At 37.0% G+C, this 24358-nt stretch overlaps 1 long non-coding RNA gene across 2 annotated transcripts; it reads right to left on the bottom strand.

Moving 5' to 3' along the window:
• Positions 1 to 1080: 1080 nt before the first annotated feature.
• Positions 1081 to 23694, bottom strand: LOC117672397 (uncharacterized). Of its 2 annotated transcripts, none has more exons than XR_004593228.3 (5): positions 23583 to 23694; positions 19872 to 20044; positions 19371 to 19430; positions 18897 to 19000; positions 1081 to 1154 (listed from the first exon to the last, which is right to left on the bottom strand). It is a non-coding gene; the product is annotated as an uncharacterized LOC117672397 (long non-coding RNA). The 2 variants fall into 2 exon arrangements; XR_004593227.3 differs by lacking the exon at positions 1081 to 1154 and adding an exon at positions 17910 to 18224.
• Positions 23695 to 24358: the final 664 nt, after the last annotated feature.

The raw sequence follows: 24358 nt of genomic DNA, 5'->3' as shown, positions 1-24358 counted from the left end.
ATATATATATATATATATACACACATACACACACACACACACATATATACATATACAGAAGTAGCATAAAAGCATTTATAGCATTTTATACAGTTTTGGCCCCAGTTATTATTCCTCTAAGGGATGTGGTGGCTCAGTGGCTAAGATGCTGAGCTTGTTGATCGAAATGTCGGCAGTTCAGCGGTTCGAATCCCTAGTGCCGCGTAATGGGGTGAGCTCCTGTTACTTGTCCCAGCTTCTGCCAACCTAGCAGTTCGAAAGCACGTAAAAAATGCAAGTAGAAAAATAGGGACCACCTTTGGTGGGAAGGTAACAGCGTTCCGTGCGCCTCTGGCATTTAGTCATGCCGGCCACATGACCATGGAGACATCTTCGGACAGTGCTGGCTTTTCGGTTTTGAAACGGAGATAAGCACCGCCCCCTAGAGTTGGGAATGACTAGCACATATGTGCGAGGGGAACCTTTACCTTTATCTTTACCATTCCTCTAGTTCTGTTACCAAATAGTTAGAAATTATAAATTAGTAAAGACTGAGTATTGCTGATATTTATTTTCAAAGCCTATTAGTCAGATTTATAAGAGATGTTCTCATCTAGAAGAATGCAGAAAGTTCTGTGAGAGTAAAATGAATGGTCATTTTAGTCTGTCTCTTTTAATTAATTTGTAATTAATTCTGATTTTAGGATGAGGGGAATGCATTCATGTTCCAACACAATTATGGCAATATTTAATGAGAAGTATAATTCAAACAAGGACTGTTATATTTGAGGAGAATAAAATAAAATAAATCCTTTTGATGTGGGAAATCAAATAATTCAAATCTATTCTACAAAGGCCAGTGTCAGATGTAATATACTAAATAATATTTACTGTATAGTCGCGTCTTATGTTAGATGACCAAAAAGAATCCACTTATTATATTGCAATGTAAATATTTTTATATACAACATATCCATTCTCTTCCATTCATCCCTTAGGCATTGCACATAAATGACAGCAAAGAGCATGACCATCGGTTAATTTTCATAAAAAAACTTGAATTCGCTGATATTCACCCAACTTAAAAACAGGACAGTGAATATAAAATGTGCAGTCAAAACATGCATGAAGTATTTCTCCTAATGACCTCCACAGACATTCCTTCCACGCTGAATCTGAAAAACAGAAAGGAATGTTGTGGAAAATGCATATTTCAGTGTCAGGAACTAAAGAGAAATACAGGTGATACATGCACAATGGGGGCTGAAGGGGGAGGGGGGAAGGGAAGGGCAGGAAGAAATGGAGAGAGCCACACCAATCTGCTTTGAGGAGAGAAACTGTCTTATAATTCCTTCCATTTCAGTTTTACATCCGCGCCTTCCCTTTAACCAAATTAATTTCTTCATGCTATTGCCACGAAATAATGTCACGCTGAAATCCAGGCAGTTCTTCCTTATCAGTCAACAGCTGTCCCCAGACAGAGCATTTTAATTTTGAATGGGGGCAAAGGGAGTGGGTAGGAATGAAGTGGCAATACATTTTCATTGACAGCCAGGCAGAGGAGAGCCTCCATTCTGTAATAACTTTTAGAGGGTTTGATTTGTTTGTTTATAGATGTTCCTATTCTGTCTTATAAAATTATCTTTTTGGAGGCTTGGTATAAAAAGGGATGTGGCTGGCCTCTCTGATCATGTAAAGCTCATTATTTCTCCAGGCCCTTTGTCCTTACAGAGTTGTTCCTTGTTTGCTGGATTCCTGTTGTCCAAGCAGCAGGAATGCAGTTGTAACCAGACTGGGGGAGCTGAGCTTCCCTGCTATTTTCCTCTTTAATTGCCTTTATTATGTTTGTCCCTCAAACTAGAGAACTGTGAGGATGGACTCCAGCTAGAAATTCTGTAACCGTCGTATTTAAATAAAAACTGCATTTACAACATGCAATCATAAACCTCTTTCTCTCTTAGCATCTCACCAGAACTGATTTTTAGTTACAGGTTATCATTCAGAATAAACAGGATTATTCAAAGAATAGCCCTGAAATTACCTCTGGAAAAGACCTTAGTGTAGATTAATGTAAATGGAGTTGGTGTTGCAAAAAGAAATATTCACACATGCATCCAAAATTGCTGTTGTAGAAATTCCACTTTTTAAATCAGAATATGGATTCAGTGATTACTTGATTAATCCCAGGAAGTTAGATCATTGTAATATCTTTCTTATTGGCCACATTTGAATACATGCCCTTAAATAAGTATGATTAAATATTAAAGAATTTAATATTATGCAGAATTTCAAAAGAAAGAAAGAATTATCATATTTTTGACATATTATGACAAGACTCTGTAATATTGTAGAAGGTGGAAAGAAAGAGAAGATGATAATCTCCAGCAAAGTAGATGCTCAATTGCATTGGAGATGGGTGCACCCATTGGAAGACTTAAGGAGCCAAATTGGAAAGAGATAATTCCAGAAAAGGTTTGGGTATATAATTGCTAAAAGTTGATTCAGATTTGATGGCATTTGAATAATCAATCAGGCAGAGATTGCAAAAAACATTAAAACAGGCAACTTGGAAACTAGTTCTTGTTTCATCAGTAACCGTTGTTATTGTTATTATTGGAAATAGTAGTTTTGTGTTCAGAAAACTGATACTATAACATAAATATAGCAAAAGATACAGTATTCAACCCAAAGTATGCATCATAGATTGCAGGCAGAATGAATGCCAGTTTTCTGATACCATTAGGATAGCATAGAATTAAAGAAGTAATGCATATATATTCCATACATTGAACTTTAGCAGTGGCTTTTTAAGCTAAATAAATTTGAAAGAATTAGAAGAAAACCCCCCCACAAAATATTGTATTTAAGAAAGTCTATTCCTGGGCCATGGACCGGTAACGGTCCATTGCCCGATGGGAACCGAGCAGTGTAAGTGTGCAGGCGAGTGTGCAAAGCTTTATTTGTGCATGCACGGGATTAGATTGTGTGCGCAAAATGATCCCCTCCCTCCCTGCCACCTCTGCTGGTTTGTGGAGTCAAAAAGTTTGGGGACCACTATTTTATATAATAAAGAAATTTAATATCATTTTAACGCAGCAGGATTAGCAGCAGACAGGCAACAAACTGAGAACAAAAATGCAGTGGCGTTCATTGTACAAATTTGCCATTGCATGTTTGTATTCAGAGATCTCATGCATGCCTGAGAGATATAGCTTGTGTGTAATGATATTACATACATTATTCTTTGCTTTGCATAGTTACCTATTAAAGTATGTCCAACTTGCTCTCCTTCTCTCATAACTGAATGTAGTGGCAACTATATAGATCTCAATGTAGATTATCTCTAGTTCTGTCATGGTTAGATTAACCTTTTGCAGATGTCATAATATGCTTTATAGGATAATGCAATGGCTTTGGTCAAAGAGGTGTGTTCAATTTTTGAAGGGAAGAAATGGACAGAAAGATTCATTTGGTTCCCATATCCCTTCTATCTCTTCACGTAGGAGTATCCGGGCTGGGAGTGGGGAGTCAAAAAAGTCAAGATGGTGGCTGCACCATGCAATCAAAACTCTACCCTTTTAAAATATGTGTCACGTGTGCAGTGCATGCAAAAAGAGATGTGGTTTTAATCACATTGTTGAAGCAGCTATTTGGACTTTTTTTAAAAAATTGTCTTCAGCCATGAGTTTGGGAACAATTTGTAGGAAAATGGTGTATATATTAAATGTGTCCATCAGCAAAAAATCTGTAAAATTTCAGAAGGACAGGTGCAAGGATTAGTTCATGATAATAAACAATATAAGGCTTTTTAACGTTCTATTTAAGTGGCATCAAAATCACAGAAAGTGCAATAAGCAATTGGATGTACAATAAACAGCAGCAGAGAAAGAACTATTTGAGAATCTATTTCATTTTCTAGGCTAATATGCTAAGTTATATTTTCCTATGTTTTGCCGATTCAACCAGCTTTTCTTTATTTTCTCTCTTTCCTATATATATTGCACTATAAATTATTTGTTTGTTGCAACTGGAGAAACAGCTATATAAGATTTAGTATAAATAGCAAGGAATCATTCCTGCAGTCAATTCTATAATTGTATACATGGACTCCTATATCTGGAATTGTAATTGTATACTTTTCCAGGTATATACCCTCAAAATGGTGATGATCTTCATGTGGTCTTTGGATAAATTTCAAAAAGCTTTCTACAATCAGTCCAGCCATTCAGACTGAAGAGAAAAAAATGAGGAAGAAAAAAGATCACCCCTTTTGGCTTTATCGTTTTATTACCTGAACTTCCACTCATTCATTAGACCCCTTTCAGACAATGCTCAGGAATAATAATTATTTGTCACTACAGAATAAAGAATTCTGGGAATTGAAGGTGCAAAACATTTGGACAACATCAGGCTAGGGAAGACTGTAGATAATATTATAGTAGGTAATACTACAGTTCTAACAATTCTCCAGCAGGTGACAGCAGCCTCAAATATTTCAGTGGTCTCACTATCATTTTCTAACCCTCTTCTTCCTTGATCTGGCAAGAAATGCACACTAGAGGCATAACACTTTTAAGCCTCAGGTACAAAACCAGCTGCAAATGAGCCCCCAAAGCCTCTAACTAAAAATTGGAGGAGGGACTGTACCTGGAAGAAAAGCAGGCTATCAGGGAAATAAAGAAAAATAGTATCACAGAGGAAAGTCGGATTTTGAAGAAAATGGAAGCTCAGTGCACAAACTCTACTCTTTAGAGCCCAGCTGTAGTTAAAGTAATTAATTTGAATGCGATTTATTTAATATTCAGTTCATAAATATTCCTTGAACACCCAAGAGCTAATGTGTGTAACTGTAAAGACATAAAGTTGCCTCTCCTTTCATCATCTATAGCAATTTAAAATCTTCAGTGCCTTTCAAATATCACAATTTATTCATTTACAGATGACTCCTGAGTAATTTACTGAGATTCAGTGTGACTCAGATTCACTCTAGATTTGGAGCAAATGCCATGAGGAATCTTGTTCTAATTTAGGGTGACCTCAGCAGTTTTAGTAGTTTTGCAGAAGAGGAAACTAAGGTGATAAATTACACCCTGCTGACATTCCTCTTTTGCATAACTCTTGAAGTTATAGGACTTTTCTGATTTTTTTTTCAGATGGTATTCAGGATAGTCTTCATCTTTACCAGATTTGATTTTTTATAGGTTTAGAAATGCTTGGCCCTTTTGTAATCACTGGAATTTAAAGAAGGGAGGCAGGTAAAGAGAGAGTGTTTGGTGTAGTGGTTAAGGCAGCAAGTTAGAAACTGGGGCACAGGTGTCAAACTCGGGGTGTCACGGTGGTGTCATGACATACCAAGACTTCCCCCCCTTTGCTAAACTGGGGGTGGGCAGCACATGACACATCTGGCCCGCGGGCCACGAGTTTGACAGCCCTGAACTGGAGGAACCATAAATCAACCGTGACTTGAAGCCACCCTCCCGCCCCCTTGCAACCCCATACAGGTGAAGGTCACAAGAGATTTGCCTAAAATCACAAAGTAAGACCATAGGAAAAGTGAGGTTTGGACAGCACATTTGGTGGGGGGGAAAAGAAAAGCTCTACAGTTTTATCTCAAAAATGTCTGTTGCTAAGATCCTTCAGCCTCCACCAGCCCAGTTGTAACAAAAAAGGAGCTTTGAGATTTTGGTATAATTTTAGGCTTAAAGATATTGCAGATTATTGTAAAATGGTAGGGTTTCCTGTAAGAAATCTGTGATAAGAAATCCTACTTAATCAGGATGGCTGGTATCAAGGAAAGATATTTATCTGCATTACTTAAAGGGCCAATCCAAATTTCACACTCACTCACTTTTCAAACAGTTGAGTGTGCTGGGAGACAGGGCTTGGGTGTGATACATATGTTCCCCTTTTTCATCAGATAAGACATCAGTGAGAATGTCTCTCTTAACAGGAACAGAGTGTTCTCTTCCCTGGCTTATATTTTGGATGTTCACAGTCCAGGTTACTCTTCCAAAATTACTTAGTGGATCGTTCCACCTTCTTTCCAACTTAGATTTGAGTGACAATAGAGTTAGCCTTTCCCCCACACACAAAACATTATATGAAAGAGCTTACGTTTTCTCCAGTGACAAAGGATAGGATTTATATTTATTCAGGCTGTTGAGATGATGCAATTTGCAAAATACTCTAGAGGGCACTGTTGAATTTTATTAAAAGATAGTAGCTTATTATAGGGTGAATACTAATTAAGGTTACATTTTTAGGGAGGTAAAAATTTATGTCTTTCATTTGCATGCTTAACTATTTTGACATTGAGTTCAAACTACATGAAATTCGTGAGCTGCCTATAATTACATTTTTTAAAATGCCTTTTAAGCCCTACCTTTTTACTTTCTCTTTATGAATGCTATATATCGTCCTTTTTTTCCCCCTCTTCATTTTTTAAAAAATGAACATTTATTTTTCATTCTGTTTCATGCTGTTTTAACCAACTGGTCATATTTTGTATTTTAATTGTTGATTGTAAATTGCCTGAAGATCAGTAGTAATGGAAAGCAATATATAAATGTATCAAATATGTAAATAAATAAATAAGATTCAAAACTCCAGGAGCTTCCCCTCCTGCTGTTTAATGATAGATGTAGGTCCCTTTGATTCTAATAAACACACATGGAAGAGAAACACATTATCTTTGCCAGGCGTGATCCAGAGTGAAAGAATCCACCTTTCCCTGACATGGCAATGAGATTTTTTTTTTTTTAAAAAAATATCCCATTGAATTCTTTCTCCAGGCCTACATATGCATGCACCCATGTCTTTGATGTCACTGCAACCATTTCATTTTTATAACTGACATCGTGGTCTATCTTAGTCTGAGCACGCTTCAGGCATCCCTGTGCCATAATTGTGCTTTGAGTCTATTTCTTAGAAATTGCCATTTTTGCTCTCGACCAAAAATGTACCTTACTTAGATAATTTAAAAATTCACAGTGATTTTATTGCATGGAAAGAAGTCAGCAACAGCAACATTTCACCACTGGTGTGTTATGTCTAGGTAGCTTTATTATGCATTCTGCATCTGAACAATTGCTCACCGTTCTGCTATTATTGCTCCCTCTGAAATTCAGTCAACAGCCGGCAATACCAAAAAGAAGAAAAATATGTACACTTATCTTCAGGCCATTAAAATCTTACAGCTGTGTTTACTTTCTTCCCTGTGCAAGGAATGAGTAAAAGGGTTTCAGAAAACGAGCTTTATTTGGGGCTGGATAAGAATGGGAAAATGGGAGAATAGAGGAGGATATAAATCTCCGTTTCTAGTGGTTGTTTCAGAATGGTAATATCTCATCTAATTTTAGCTTCACTTTTGAAAGGGCAGAGATTCCGGCACCCCAATACATAATGGGTAGAGACCCATGGGTACATTTCAGCAATCTAATCATTCCAGGTAATTTGCTGAATGGATGATTGCATTAAGGCACTGTGGTCTAGAGACTTCAATTCATTTCCTCCCCCACTCAGAGTCACAAGTGAACTGGAATGAGATTCATGCTTTAATCTTAGATTTTCAGCCACCATTTACGCTAATGTTTTTAACCCTGCAGTTCAAAGGAAAATGTATGCATTTTATTGGCTTAGATTCATTTCCTTCATAAAGGCAGATGCTCGCATCTAGGCCGTGGGTAGAAAGTGGGCAGGAAAGCCAATCAAGGTATATCTTGGAATTAATGACAGCTTCAGGCCTCATTATCTGGCTGGGTATGTATGTGTCTGTCTGTCTTTTTGCAAAAGCCATCCTGATGTATTTCATAACAGGTAGAGGCATCCATGTAGCAAAATTCTATAAACGTATTTACAATTAAAATAGCATCATAGAACTGCTTTTTCTATTTCAAGTATTTATATCTAGGAACGTTAAAAAGGGACTCAGCTAAATTTTTATTTGTGTATGCAGGTCCCTCAGTTGAGAGTCTATCACATTCTTTTTGACACTTTACAAACCTAGTTTGTAAGGTTAATGCCTGTATCAGGGTGGGTTCTACTTACCTTACTACCGGTTCGCAACAGAATTGCACTTCTGCGCATGCGCAGATCGCTGATGATGACATCCGGGGCTATGGGCGGGGCCTCCTACTGGTTTTACTACCGGTTCTTGTGAACCGGTCCGAACTGGGGGCAACCCACCACTGGCCTGCATGCTTGTCATTTGTCAAGTGCAACTTTAAGCCAAAAGTCACCTGTAAGAGTCATATCGGAAAGATACTAATATTTTTATCATTTTCATACCCCCATACTTTTCATATGTTAATGGGATAGCCACTGGATAGCTAATCCAGACAGAGAAATCAAGGGAATCATACTTTAGAACAGCTCTCTGATGGGACAGATTACTATGGAATCTGATTTAGTGAAGCATTCAGATATTTGGTATTTTGGAATAGCAGAACTTGGTAATAATCACGTCTTATTGGGTTTCTAATGTTTTCATGTTGAATATTTTAATTGCTGGAGAACATTGACTGTTGGTCTGTGTAGTGTTTGGTTGACCTCATTCACTTAAGAGTCATCACTAATCAATTACTGGGTATATGTGTATGAACTTGGCTTATTCCCTCAGTTCAGTCAGGCTGGGGCTCAGTAGGTAAGACAAACACATATAGATATATGAAAGTTAATGAATTCTGGATCAGATTGCAATGGTAAAGGCTAAGGTGTTTTACTGCACTCCATGTCTTCTGACTATATATGGGAAAAGAGGCATGATCAAGATTAGAAAAAGTTACAATGAAATGGAAACACCTGGTTTATAAAATGAAGGAGTTGTTATTTGTATAAATAATAGAAATTTCTTAATTTATCAGAGCATCAGATAGAAAGATAGATAAATAGATAGATAGAGAGGTAGATTGATAGATAGACAGACAGACAGACGGACAGACACATACCTACACATACACATATACACACACACACAGTATTGTAGACGGTTGAGTTTCATTAATTGGAACACTGTCTTTCTACTAAGATTGCCTTTCTTTCATTACAAAATGAGCAAGCAAAGACCTTTAAAACATAAGTGTCTGAATCAGCACCACTGGTGCCATGGAATTTGCTATTATTTTAATGGTGGTAGCAGGGAAGGATCTCATATCTATGAAAGTTGTAGCTCAAGGTAAAGTCTTGCTAATGGAAGTTCTCAGTCATATAAAATCCCCTTCTGAGTACACCACGTTCATAGCAGAAATGGTTAAAATGTTAAGATGGCAGTTGTGAACCTATGATTGAAGCCCCACTTCTTTTTAACTTGTGTTGCACATGGAACACATGTAAAAAAGAGGAGGTGGGCTTTGATCACACAGTTGTGGAAGCCATCTTGACTGTTTTGACATCTCTTGAGGAAATTGCTGAATGAGCTTTCCTCATTTCCCTGGTCAGCACAGGATCTCTGATCAGTACAAAGCAAACATTTTAGGCAGAAGAGTAATTTTAGGATAAAACGATGCATTTATACCAACTGAACATTAAAAGCTGGTGAAATTGGTACATATAAAAGTATAGAAGTGGACGTCAATATTTAAAGAAGAATAATGCTGAATAGCTGCAAATACTAGTTCTTTAAGAAGGAAAGTCGAACATACAGTTTCCTTTGTGATTTTATATTTGGACTTTAAAAAAAAACTATAGGTAGAAGCAAAATGCTTTGCTATGAATAATTCTCTTGAAGACGACCTTAGCTGTATTTCTGCAGGGAAATGGTATCTTTCTCTTTTACAATCTGATAGCTGAGAATAAATAGATGGGGAACAATATGACAATTTTATGAAGAGAAGACAAAATGCAAAGTTTGCTGCACATTTCCATCCTGAGGAAGTCAGTCCACATGCGATCTGGGGGGAAAGCTAGCCAATTTTCCCTTGAGTGCCCCTGAGCTGGAAGTACTGAAGAAAAATCTGTTTCCAATTGCCTGATCCTAAGACTTGCTATTTCAGCATAAGAAGATTTAGGAAGCAAAAGCAGCAATTCAGCTTGCAACCCTACATGTTAGCCTTTTCCAAAGTGGGACTTTTTAGATGTGTTGAACCTGCAGCTCCCCAAATTCCAAAGCAATGCAAGAAAACACCAATCTGAGAAAGGCTGTTATAGAGATTTATGAATAGTGAACTCCAGTGAAATAAGTGGAATTTCCTTTTGAATAAATAGAAGCTTACGAGACGTGCCTTCACAAAAGAATACAATGGATTGGGACTTGAGGTATAATCTCCTCCTGTTGTATGTCTGCATGTGCAACTATAGTCTAAAGGACTGAAAAGAGGCAAAATAACAAGTATGGTGTCAATACTATTTAGAAATACAAAATCATCCTCCTTGTCCCAGTCAAACACTTTTGCCAGTTCCCTTTGCCATTTTTCCCAACTTGGTGTCCTTGATAGTCTGCCTCTCTCTTTTTGCTGCCATATTTAGTCCCTTGTTGCCCTGTACTTTTGATTTCTCTGCCTGATAACCAGGATTGTCTCTCTTCTTTCTTAATTTACTGGACTATTGGCGAGAGACAATATTTACTTGAAATGCAGGATGAAAATGCAGTAAATAAATAATGAATAGCGGATTATGGACTTGAATCAGATCAATGTTTGATCTCTCTCCCCTGCCTGCCACAGCGATGATCTCCAAGTTCTCCAACAGAGATGTTTTCCGTTCTTGTAACTTAAGATGGGAGGAACTGACTCTGAATTCTTATGCATGCAAAACACACACTACCCCTCTGTAACTTTTCCCCTTGAGCCTCTTTTCAGAGCTTTATTCTGAAGAATTATGCATACAGAGACACAAGACACGAGAATGGTATAAAGGCAGCCATCTCTCATTTCTATGTGGTTTTACAATTATATACATGCAACAGAGCTCCTTTTGGCCCTTTTCCATTTTTCTGGGAAAAAGAAGTTCATTATGGATTTTTTTGTTGAATGTACAAGGCTGAAAAATATGAATGCTATTTCCCTGTGGTTATCAGTGATCAGCAGGAGCCTGAAATATCCTAATCTCACTGACTCAAAATGGATCAGAAAGCCATGTTTATTCATAATGACTAAATCATCTGTACAATGGGTTGGTGGATTGTAAACACTTAGGAATGCAAGTTGGGCAAATATACTAAGTAGATGTTTGGGACTTTAAAAGCTCAGATAGTTTATTTAATAAGGTTAGGCCATTGATCTGTTTTGGCGCATTCAGTAATTCTATTTTATTGCTTGCTGATTGAAGCAAAACAGAAACTGTATTTTAAATCCCAGTTTAGAAAAGGAAACTTTCTGCATTAGATGTCTTTGCTCTGTTTGTTTTACCGAAGTTTTATTTTCAAACCTACCTATGTTTTATGAACTCTGATTACATTATTGACTTATGTTCCCCTGTTGCTATATTGTAGCAGATCCACAAGACATTAGGCTAAGAGTAGGGAATTTGAGAACCTTCCAAATTCTTAGATTACAACCCTATGTTGTCTGAGGTTTTACATTGTTGAAGTTCAACAATATCTCTTGCACCCAATATCTTCCAAAAACTCTTGTACTGAGAACTTGACAAAAAGCCATATAGCCTGAACGTCTAGGCATCGCTGCGTAAGGATTTTGTTTCAGTTTGGAATCAATTTGGATCCATGTGATCAAATGAGATCAACTGGTTTTGAGCGCTGAATCTGATTTTTATTGACTACAGTGGTTTGATACTGGAACAAAGCTAGCCTTTTTTTTGGTAATGCTGTAATTCTGCTGAATATTCCAAGGGTCTGCTTTCCACTGAAGGGAACTCTTGACTTATCCCACTCAAGGACTCAAAGCAATAGTTGCTTTTGTCCCATCCATCTCAAAGCTACAGCCTCCTGTTCTTGGCACCTATTGGTAGGCAATTTTTATTACTTATCTCCCCCTGTCTTCTGTTTCAGCAACAATTGAAACATGCAACAGAGATTATAAATATTGGAAATAGTGCCTGGTTGTAAAATTCATGGCATGCTATTTTTGACCGTTACAGCTTGCAACTGATTTTTAAATGCAGGAGGAATGGTAACTTTTAAAACTTTCTTTCATAACAACCACTTGGGATTTTGTTGTTTCCAAATGTCTAAACAAAGGCACATAAACTCACAACAACTAGGTTGGTAGGGTGGCCAGCAATTTGTTTCCCTTTTATAAGGAGTGGAGGAAGAGCCTTCCCATTATTTCTTTCAGAAAAAGCAATATTTTTCTTTGCATTAGAGCTTTGTCAGGAACTCCCTGCTTGTTCTTCAGCCCATAGTGAGAGTCTTATTATACATTAATGCTAATGATTGCCTTCTCCTGCCTCTTAGCTTCTGAACTGAACCATTACAGAGGCTCTGCCATCTGCCATGGAGATTTCTTTTGTTTATATATGCCTTCTTTAGAGCTTCTCTTCCATCATTTCTGCTCCTCCAAATCCACCCAGCATAGTTGCCATGATGACATTGGGAAAGGTACCTGAATGGTACAGTATAAGGAGAGCACTGTTATATGAGTGCCACCCTAATCCTATTTGCAATTTAGTGAAGGTGTGATACCATGGAAACAAAGATTTTTCAATATAAGTTTTACATATCTGTTTGTCATTGTAAATAACTCCCACACATGGCCTTGGGAAAGTCCCCCTCTCCCAAATTAATTAACAACTATACAAAGGTGGCCATTTATCTACGGAAGGAAAATGATTCATGTTATTTTTATGGGTGCAGGTAAAAAGATATCTATTGATTTACAATTGGAAGCCCTGAAATGATTTTCTTAGCTGTTGAGCAACAGGAAGACCAAAAATAAGGGCAGTAATTAGCAGAATTTAAGCTGAAAAATCCAGACTGATTAAAAAAAAAATAGGTAAGCATTTGCACATCAGCATAATTTTTAAAAATATGAAAATGATATGGCAGTCAACCAACTTCAATTTGAACAGCATTGTGAAAGCTTAGCAAACACAAAGTTTTGGAAACCCCTAGTCTCTGCTAAAGTCTCTGTGCCAAATTCTTGCTCTGACCTTTGTTGGTATTCTCTGCTCCAGCTTTTTCCAATAAGAGTTGCTCAGAGCTGAAAACCACATTAGGATGGTATTAGATGCAGTGGGCTACAAATAGGGAACACACAGATTGATACTACCACAACTCATCGGAGCTTGTTGTCTCCCTTTCCCCCTCTCCCTCCCCCTTTGCTCTTTGTGATCTTTCTTCAGCATAAATTGCCAATTCATTTTCTTTTGGATATAATATAATTCTGTAAGAACATTAAAACACTTTTGAATATCTGACAAGAAATATGATTCAGTCTTAGTGCTTTTCTAACATACAGTCATTTTTCCTAGATAGGTGACATTCTACTGCTGAATTTCATTTACACAAAGACTATGATATTAGGAAACAATTTAGTGTAATCACTTGTTTCATTGCAAGGAAGAATCCAAACATTATTCTCTGGAATGAATTTTTCAAGCAGTGTTGTATATAATAATGATGGTTGCCTAGATGTTGTTGCCAAGATTTCTTTTGACCTTTTTCACTCTCACTTCTACAGATACTTGAACAAGGTAGCTTGTCACCAAGGTATTAAATTTGAAAATACCCATGTTTACTTATAGCACTTACATATCTGTAGCAGCTGCTTTCCCTGAATTATGTCTTAGCATTGGAAACAACCTCTACTACCTGCCCTTATTCTAGATGATAGCTCTTGGAACTACTTTGTTTATGAGTTTTGTCAGGGGAAAAAAGTTAGTCTCAAATTGAAAATAAAATGATGACACACACATTATCTGTAAAGGACAAAAAAAATCAATGGTAGCTGAATCTGCCCTTGAGGGGAAAAAGAAATCAGCATTCAAAATAAAACAAAAATTTTAACTATCATTCAAAAAGGTACACTATGAGGATGCAAGAGCCATGATGGTGTAGGGGTTAGAATGTAGTATTGCAGGCTAACTCTGCTCACATTGCCAGGAGTCTGATTCCTTCAATCCTGACCGGCTCAAGGTTGACTCAGCCTTCTATCCTTTTGAGGTCGGTAAAATGAGGACCCAGATTGTTGGGGGCAATATGCTGACTCTGTAAACTGCTTAGACTGGTCTGTAAAGCACTGTGAAAGGTTATGTAAGTCTAAGTGCTATTGGTATTGCTATTTGGAATTCTTTAGGAATAAGATGAGAAAATAGGAAAAGGATCTTCTGATTAGACCAGATGTTACAACCATGAAATCTGCAGTCACTGCTCAGTCTCTAGATGACATTTGTCCATGTCAAGCTACACCAGCATTCAGATATAAAGAATATGAATTTACTCCCCTCCAACCACTAGGTAATAACACCATTTAGTTTAACTGACTTTTTACTTAGCATGTCACCTAAAATTACGCTCCAGCTTCCCATGAACCAGCATGGTTACATTCACATGCAAATGTAGTGTAATATAGAGAACTCATATTTTATTCCCAAATGAAAAAATAAAACATGCATCCTGCTGCATGTCAGCAGGCAACTCTCTATTGGGCCTAGTGGATAAAATGAGCATTTATGCTATTTTAGGAATACAAAAGCCAGAGCTATGCCTGGATATAAATACCCAGGGTCTTTAATCATCGAAGTACAGCAACTGACATTATTAACAAGTTGAACTGTGAAGAACAGCCGGAGCTTCCCTACAAACTGCAGGCCTAAAGAATAAAAATGGAATTCTACTAAGACGTTTCCTCGTTCTGAAAATCAACCACTTCTAACACAATTTTCTATTCTGTTCTTTGATAGATTGCATGTTTTGCACTGGGTTATACCAGCCATCAACTCAGATTTAAGCCAATCTGCATGAAGGCAGTTTATTGTTCACTTTGGAAACACCTTTTCCCATTTTCTTCATCTCCCGATACTTTCGTAGAGACTTATAGCAATATTATTTTAAACAGGATTATTTTAACAGGATTATAAAAACCAGCTGCCCTTTTGTTTTCTCTTGATGGTTAATCTTTTATTCATATAGTATTTATAGAGTACATTTATAGACTACATAGAATAATAATGTGGGTGCACAATTATAATAAAGGAGATGTTAGAGCCCAGCCTATAAAACTCCGACAGCAAAGAAAACCATTTATATCCAGAATGAGGGGAAAAATATTTTTATTTTATGCAGAGTAAGTCATATATTTATTAAAGTTATTTATTAAATGCTTTTGCTTTGTATTTTTTATTTACTTTGGGGCATAAATGGAAACCATAGCTCTACTTACATCAAAACCTGTGGTTTGAGGTTGAGGAAAATATTTTTCATATGATGTTTCCCTATTTTCCTATTTCTCCTTAAAAAAAAAAAAGAAACAGTGTATTGTGTGTAGTAAGGAATAAATTCTGTGGCTGATAATGGGCTCCATGTCCACTGACTCATGAAAAGCTACCATTACTGCATTTTATTTTGGCAGTGATTGGATTCTGCAAGACTTAATTTGTAAGCAATGGATGACACAGCTTGCCCCAGCTCTGCTAACCTGGTTGTCAAATGTATCACGAACCCTTAGGGTTTGTACATGTAACTTCTGACATAATTAGTCAAAAACATCATTATTAAAATGATCCTAACTTCTTTTATTGCCTTATGATGATTCTTTGCCATTTTCAGTTGCTGTGCGATTAAAATTTAATTAAGCATCACTGCCCTCAAGTGGTGCATGATATGAACAACAGTGCCAAAGCTGAAGGGTTTGGTGATGAACAAGGAAGAAAAGGCAGGATTTCTGCAAAATATAAACAACTCTGAAGGGGGAAGATGATTGCATGGCATCTCAGCTGGACAACAATCCACTCTTATTTTACAGGACATTTCTATTTGAATGAAAAGGGGTCTTAAAATCTAAACATCTCATTTTCAGGATGCTTGTTTATTTTGTATCCTGTTGTAATCAGTAACAGGTTCCAGACTATAAGTCAAACACAAAGGCAGACAAACATAAAAGAGACAACTCATAAAACATAACCAGAAGAACAATCAATCAATGATAACCATAAACTATGCCAAACTTCATCGTATCTTCTAAATCCTCTTTGGAAAAGTTCAGTTTGAATCAATTTCTGGAATTTTAGTGCTAGTTTGATGAGAGACCTTCATAAAAGAAAAGCCATTGTAGAAAGGATCAGTTTTGGAGCCCCAGTTTTCCTCACTTGCTGAAAAGGGAGAACCACTAGCAACTTTTCTCAGATGGAACATTCCAGATTGGATGATCACATTTGGAATCGTGGAAGTACTATGAACCAGGCCACATAGGACGATATAGAGCAAAGATAGCAATTTGATTAGTACCCAGAAACATACTGGGAACCTATACGAAGTCTCCAATGCAGGTGCTGTCTGATCTCATTTTGCACTAACAAGCAGCCTCATGTATAGCACATTACACAAGTCTATTTCTGTGGTGATCAGGGCTTGAGTTATACTGGTACAGTATACACTTCCAGATAAGACTTAAACATGCATCAGTATGGGTCTACTATCTGCTCATCTAGCAGTAACCATGATCCCAGAAAAAAAAACCCAAGTTGCAAGCTTCTCCTTCAAAGAATGCCACTCCATTCAGAATTAAAACTAGAGTTGATAGTGTTCCCCAAAATTGAAATTCTGATTGAAAGGAGCAGTGTGCGTTATGCTAAGCAAAAGGGAATGAAGGGGTGTAAAAGACCCCCTTTATTTAGGAATAAGCTCCATTAAACTTAGACTTCCTTAGACATATAGCATATAGATTTATATATCCTATTTGGGCTTAGATAACAAACTAATGCAGCGCAATCAATTGACAATTGCTCTTGCATTATGAAGCCCTGAATTCAAAATTTGGTGATTTGGGCCCATTGCTCTGTCCAAGTATAAATTAACATAGAAGGTTGCCATGAAGATGAAATGAAAATCACTCTAGTCTATTATCAGTATTATGTTTAACTTGGCATTTTCTATATTAAATCAGGTTATGTTAGTGTCCTTTTTCTTTGTTCCTTTAAGATTATGTTTTGTCCTGGGTTATACTTTGAGCAATTCTGTCCCAAATCTACATAAGTCTTAACCAGGGGTGAAATCCAGCAGGTTCTGACAGGTTCTGGAGAACCGGTAGCGGAAAGTTTGAGTAGTTCGGAGAACCAGCAAATACCACCTCTGGCGGGGTGGGGTGGGGAGTGGGGTGGGAATGGAGATTTTGCAGTATCCTTCCCCTGGAGTGAGGTGGGAATGGAGATTTTGCAGTATCCTTCCCCTGGAGTGAGGTGGGAATGGAGATTTTGCAGTATCCTTCCCCTGCCACACCCACAAGCCATGCCCACCAAGCCACACCATGCCCACCAAGTCACGCCCATAGAACCAGTAGTAAAAAATTTGGATTTCACCACTAGTCTCAACCACTTGATTTCTATACTGTGCAGTTATAATAGTCTTTAAAAAATGGTGTTTACATTCTTATGATTGCATGTTTCAAACATTGCCTTCATATCTGAGTATAAATAACGTGCCGTCTCAACTTAGATGAGCCATTGGCTCTCTGACAGGTATCAGCCTAGGTTGTTACATATCACTAAGTGAAGCTGTATGTGTATAGGGGCTTTTCAAGACCTGTGAAGCTTTCAGCTACACAGTTATACAGATATAACCTATGCATTGTGAATCTCTCTTCTGTCTTCTTTGTCTCCACAATAGTAACAATGATCTTCAGAGAAAAGAATTACTAGTTTTATGGTGCTGCTATTGATAATTCAGATATTCTCTGTCAAAAACGAATGTGTAGGTTTTGCGATTATTTACCGTTCATGCCTATTCTGTTTATCTGTCAATGAAGTATACAGAATTTTCTATGTTCCCTCATCCAATTATCTGAAATGTATAGAGTCAGTAATGTCATTCTGTCAGATACATATAAAGTCCAATCTTTTAACCAATATCTCTTGCTCTGTGCAAATCTTCAGTGAAGTAGATTCCCCCCCCCCCGGCAGATCTACAAAAATCCTTTGATAGATTAGGTGCTAGATGTTCTTCTTCACATACAGAAACATCATTTTCAAGTATTCTTGAATTGTATACAATGGAACAGAATCATCCCTATTATTTCCACTCTTGACTGTACTTGCTGTCCTACTCTGTGATCTGCTGTTGATCATTGTTAATTTGTGAACAGCACTTACACATTCACTAGTTGTGAGTATCTGATCTGGATTCACCCATTAAAGGACTTCTAAAAAAATCATAAAAAAAGAAATACAGTATTGGTAAATAGTGTTCCATTGCTAGCTTGTATTTTTTTCAATAAACCCTTCATGTTGTTATTAGAAGTTTAAGCTGCACAGACAACATTCAGCCCCCACCCCATCTTTTAAAGCTCATATCTGTAGTATGTTACTATTCTTCTAATCAGTATTAAAAATAGAGGACTGGTTTAGTTTTTTTCTCTACAATAGAAGACTGGAAATATATTTGTTTATTTACAAATTCAGAAGATAGAAACAGTCTGGTGGGGAAAAGAAAACCAGGCTCTTAAAATAGGTAACACAACTTCTGATCACATTACAAAAGCAAATCCTGTTGATTTGCATTCCAAGGCACTTCCAATCTGGCTCAAACAACCTCTCTATTTTCCTTCCTCTCAGTTTAAATTTGTCCCTGCCACTTGACGAAGAGAGTCACCTTTCAAAAGTCGAGAAGAGAGATTTTTAGCCCTCAAGGACCATGAATGCCCTTGTTTCAGATCCCTGATCCATTAGTTGCCATGTGACTGATCTAATCATCTAATCAAGACAGCCAAACTCTTGACAGTATTATATTATTTGATACTCTTCAGAAATAATAAAATACTGCATTTTTCTCCACTACCTGAGCTGGACCAGTTCAGATTAGAGAACTCACATACCTGCTCTTCCCTGCAAAGGCATTCCATCCGCGTAGGATATTCTGTGACAGAAAGATGAAATCTAGCAGTGCCATTTCTCTTGTATTTGTCTTGTAGACCAGCTGCTGATTCATGACAGAATTTTGGGAGCCGTACATTAATACAGTACATTACATTTGTACAACAATACATTACTCTAATACTTTGGCATTTAAATGCATTCTTGATAAATAGATAATTAGTAGTTACACTTTTTCTTTCCTCAAGTAACTATACAGAGCTTTTGCTTTAATTTGTAATGGAGATTTTATCTCTCTCCCCATCCCCCCCCTTAATGCAGATAGGATCTTTTTCTATCGGTAATGGAAATTGGCAAGAAAAGCTTTATTCATTGGGCTTAGAAACTCAACAAGGAAGAAAAGATAGTGCTTAATTTCCTACTGCTTCATCACTACTGTATTAGTGTCATACTGCAGATGGGCTCCACTTGCTTACTTTTTAGCAGAACTGGACTCATATCTGAAAATTGTGACATTAAAGAAGAACATGATCCATCTGAAAGAAAAAAACAGGCTATACATACATAGAAGCATGCATAATTATAAAGCTGACCTTGCCTGATACAAAAACCTAAACAGGTTGGCTGTGATGTACTTTTGAACAGTGGATTATCTGGAAGTCAAGAGATACAAACTTGACTGAAAAGTTAAAACAATCTTGGAAAAAGGCAGTAGTAAACTACTTTCACATTATCCAAAAAAACATCATGGATGTCTCCATGTAGTTCATTGGGACTTGATTTAAGATTTGAGATTTAGAATTATTTATTTTTTTTCCTTTCAGGAGATCCAGAAACCTCTGTTCATAACTTTTGTTTTAACAATGTATAAAATACAAGGAAAAATAAATTTCGATTTAGAATTACGTTACGACAGCTCAGTGTCATGCTGTCAGAGCATATTATGGTGGAAAAGGGCATAGCCACAGCTGACTCACCCCAGTTGACTTGTATAACCAATTCATTCTGGGACAACTGCAGTGGGTCTTGCTTTAGGTTTGAATCATGGCTTGGCCGATGGAGCACACACCTTGGCTGATGGGCCACTGGGACTCATGGGCACTGGGACTCATCCCAGCCTTGAGGATTTCTAACTTGAGAAGGTTGAAACCTAAAACAAGACAAAGCCCACTGTAATTCCTTTGGGGCAAGTGGTCCCAGAGCGAGTTGGCCGTGGGGGTTCAGCCGGGGCAAGTTGTCACATTCCGGGTGGAAAAGTCCTATCAAGACATGCCAAGGAAGCATACCAGATACAAATCATAATTAAGGGCAGTTTCAAAACATGCCTTGTATCCCTTTGGCTTCAGCTCAGAACCTGACTGGACAATCAATGAGCTAAATCAAAATATTTCTTATTTTGCTCTAGTTTATAGGACCAAAATAAAGTTGGGGTTTTCCTTTGACTTGAGGGGCTTTACAGATTGTGTGGGTGGTCTGTTTTCACATTAGTGGCAGCTCTTCCCTTATCCTGTCTTCTGGATTCAAACTAGCTCTGGCTCTTCAACCCATTTCAGTATATATTGTTCATGAAGCATGTATTTTCCCACATGTATTGTGTAGCACTAAACTTCCGACTCCTCAATCTTACCATCATAGAAAGATGCAGCCATGATAATTTATTAAGAAAATTGCCAATGTCCTATCATTTTAATTTCACAATCCACAGATACTTTTAAATAAAATAGTATTTATTATTTTATTTATTTATTAAAACAAACTTATATAACTGTCCAATGCACCCATAGGTTACTCTGGATGGCTTAAAATAGTATGGTGGCAAGCCATGAAGCTGCTGAAATAGATCAGTATTTACATTAATACACTTCATATTGACCTTCCTAAATATAGTTTTTCGATTAACAACTGTTCAAATATTTCTGCAAATTTATTTTATTTCTTTTTTTCCATATGGAGTGAGGGAAAGAGGAAGGAGGGAGGGAAGAAGGAAGGTTAGAATGAAAACAAGAAAACTTCTTTATTGTAAGATACTGAACCTCATACAACCTTTAACTTTTTTCTAAATAAACAAAACTTTCTTACAAGAAGTATTTTTAAATTAAAAAATCAGTTTCTACTCAGCTGTATATTCTTAGACTTTTTAATATTATTCTGCCATAAACAATAGCAAAATTTGTATGCTTATTATCTCTATTGGTTAAAACGAATTGTCCTGCTTTTGAGCATCTGAAAGTTTGGACTATTTTTCAACTTCATTTCAAGCAGTGTTTTGGTTCACCGTTTTGCGTAATCATTTTGTGCAAGCATTTTTTCCTAATTTTTTAGTCTATACTTTTCATTAATAAGCATATTTTTCTTATTTTTAAAATCAAAGATGTGCATTACAAAAGTTGAAGACATAACTGCATTTCAGCTCGTGCTTTAATTCAAAAGGTATGAAATTAATCTGTTAGCATTAACACTCAAATCAGCAGATTACTCTTCATTCCTAAATCCACCCCGTGTGCATTTTAAATTGCTGTTGTATAAACCTTTCAATTTCTACCATCTCTTGTTTCAGCAAACCACATATATTCAGATAGCCCAGTTTCTATTTGACTAGGATATTTTTTGCCTTTTAAAATCCCTTAGGATGCTATGATAACAAGGCCCTTTTTGAGATTTTTCTTCTTTTTGCTAACCTTGTCAATGTGACAGTGAGAACCCTCATACCTTCTCAATGTCAGTCTGCCTTTTTAGTGACAATTAAAGAACTTCAGCTGAAGTGATTTCAGGAAGACTAGTTTGTGGCATGCCAAAAAGCATGATTGGAACATTGTACTCTTACTTTACCTGGACAGAAAAAGCTCTCCATTGTATAGGGGAAAGATTCCTTTTCACAATTTTTCTCTCTGTTTCAGAACTGAAGCCTACAGATAGTGTGCTGCACCGAGGGCAGGACTAGGTAAGTCATATGGTTAGTATCTATAATAATATAGTCTTTTGGCTATCTTTTCTTACCAAACAAAGCTTACCAATTATCTTCAGCTTTTTTGAATGGGGTTTTCTTCCACTCCCATCCAATGTAATTTAAAAGGGCACCATAAACAAGAATTACACATCTACATATATTAATTAGCTGTGCAGCTTCTTTTCACTTTTTTTCTCACTGTTCATTTATTTAAATTTGGTGTGGTTAGAAAAGGAAGTGGAGTTTAGAGAATGGACAGAATACTTAAACAAGCGATATTAGATTCCCCCTCCTGCTTTACATTCCTCAGTTGCACACAAGAAGATCTATAAAACCACAAAATGAAGGAGAGGCCACAAAGAAGTATAGAACAGAGTAAAGGATGTGTGTGTTTGCACATTGGCTTAGTTAAATGATGAAATGTGCTATCACGGGCTTTAATAATACCTTGCCATTTTAAAAGTTATGAGAGGCTGGCAAGATCATGGAGAATAAGGTTATGGACTCTAGCCTGCAACTGAATATTGGTTAAGACTAGATAGACCTTGAGTTTGGCACAGTTTCTTATATACCTTGTTAATTAATAGGCTATTAGATGTAAAAAATATGCTTGCATGACTTGATAATAGGATTTTGAATATGATCTCACTCATGTTTTATTAAGTATAATATTAGAAATATATTGGATTTCATGAATGCAGCATTAGACTTTAGGAATCAAGATTCACAGACCAGATGCTGTTTGCTTCTGTTTTTTCATCCTTTAAGGATCATCAGTAGAAGCTCTATAAGGGTATCAGAATTTACCTTCTATAACCTAGATAATAAAAGGAAACATTAAAATGCAGCACTATAGGAGACAGTTGTGATTCCCAAGAGAAAATTTAAATTAAGGCATTGCTCCCTGCACAACGTAGGTGGAAATAAGCAAGCAACAGAATATATTTAGCCGTATTTGTTTTAGAAAAGCAGACCACACACAAGAATTCCCAATTGGCTGTTCATGAAGAAGGCTGAAAAGCAAAGCAAAACAAAATAGAAAAGGAATATACACAATAAATTTTACTTTGTGAAAAATAAGAAAGTGCATCTAAACATGAAAGAGGATTGATATTTGTCAAGCAACTGTGAGGAACAATTGGTCTTTCAGTGTTTGCTAGGGGAATAAGCAATGAAGGGGGAAAAAGTGTTTTTCTTTACCACATTTATTTTCAAGGGATCATAAGAAAAGGAGAAGTACCAGGTGACTGGATTTAATTTGAACTTCAAAAAGATGGGAAAAAAATGATTTCAACAATTACATCTCTAGCAGTCTGAATTCTGTTCTTTGTAAAATAATGGGCAAGGCACGAAGGGAATTGTCAGCAGGGAATAAGTTTGTAATATGTGATACCAGGTTTTATATAGTTGGATTCTAAAGAGATCTGGATCTTTTCTCAAGGCTGGCTGATGAAGCCCAAATATCACCACAAACTGTGCTTTTGTGATGTTGGATAGCTACAACCCTACATCTTTATTGGAGCTTTCAGTAGACCAGATACTCTGGACTGAGAAATTAAATTGTTTTTGGATCGTCAACATACTTTTCTCTTTTTTAGAGACTCTTCCTGTTAGTCTGTCTAAGGTTTTAAGGAAGAGAATTCTGAGGTCACCAAAAATGGGACTACTCTCGAGGCTGATGAGACCATTATTCCATCATACATTTATCCTGAGGATTTCTCTGGAGTGAAAACATGCTTACCTGTTTAAGGAGTCCTTGTGTCCATAGGATAAATATGCCAAACTTGCTTTTAAATCTAAATCTGAAAAGAGTCGGGATTGATCTCTAAATATTAAGTCAGGGGTAGGCAACTGTGGCCCTTTTACAACCTGTCGATTTCAACTCCCAGAATTCCTGAGACAGCCAAGCTGGCTCAGGAATTCTGGGACTTGAAGTCCACAGGTTGTAAAAGGGCCACAGTTGCCCACCCCTGCATTAAGTCGCTAAGGGTCAATCTATATAAGGAATGTTTTCCCCTCATATATAGTTCCCTTAATCCTTTGGTTTGCCAAAATTCTTATACAGCTGTCCCTGATAAATGAGGTTAGGTGGATGGCTAGAAAGGAAAGGGTTTGTGAGTACAGAACACTTTCTCTTATGACCTCACAGTGACTTTTTAAATTTTATATGAAAACATTTAACAACATGCAATCACATTAACCAATCAGGATACAGGTGGCAGAGCTCAGAGCAAAAGAGATAGAGAGGAGGGGGGGGGGGTCATCAAAACACCTTGATTGCTTCCTAAAGGTCAACCATCTTAAACTCTTCCCAGATACAGAACTAAGATGTATCCTGATCTCTTCCCTAGGGCCTGCCTAGTCAGAGTTCCTTTGAAGGTATCTGCCTGTCCCACCAGTTGGATACAGTGGGTGTACTCCAGGTCCCTTCTCTTAAATGTCATCTGGTAGGACCATGGAAACATGCCTTTTCTGTAGCTCCTACGATTTATGGGTCGTAGCCTCTTAGATTAGAAA

The sequence above is a fragment of the Pantherophis guttatus genome, chromosome 3 (genome assembly GCF_059756535.1).
Source record: "Pantherophis guttatus breed Tessera chromosome 3, ASM5975653v1, whole genome shotgun sequence".
Taxonomy (NCBI): domain Eukaryota; kingdom Metazoa; phylum Chordata; class Lepidosauria; order Squamata; family Colubridae; genus Pantherophis; species Pantherophis guttatus.
This window is presented reverse-complemented; position numbering and strand designations above follow the sequence as displayed.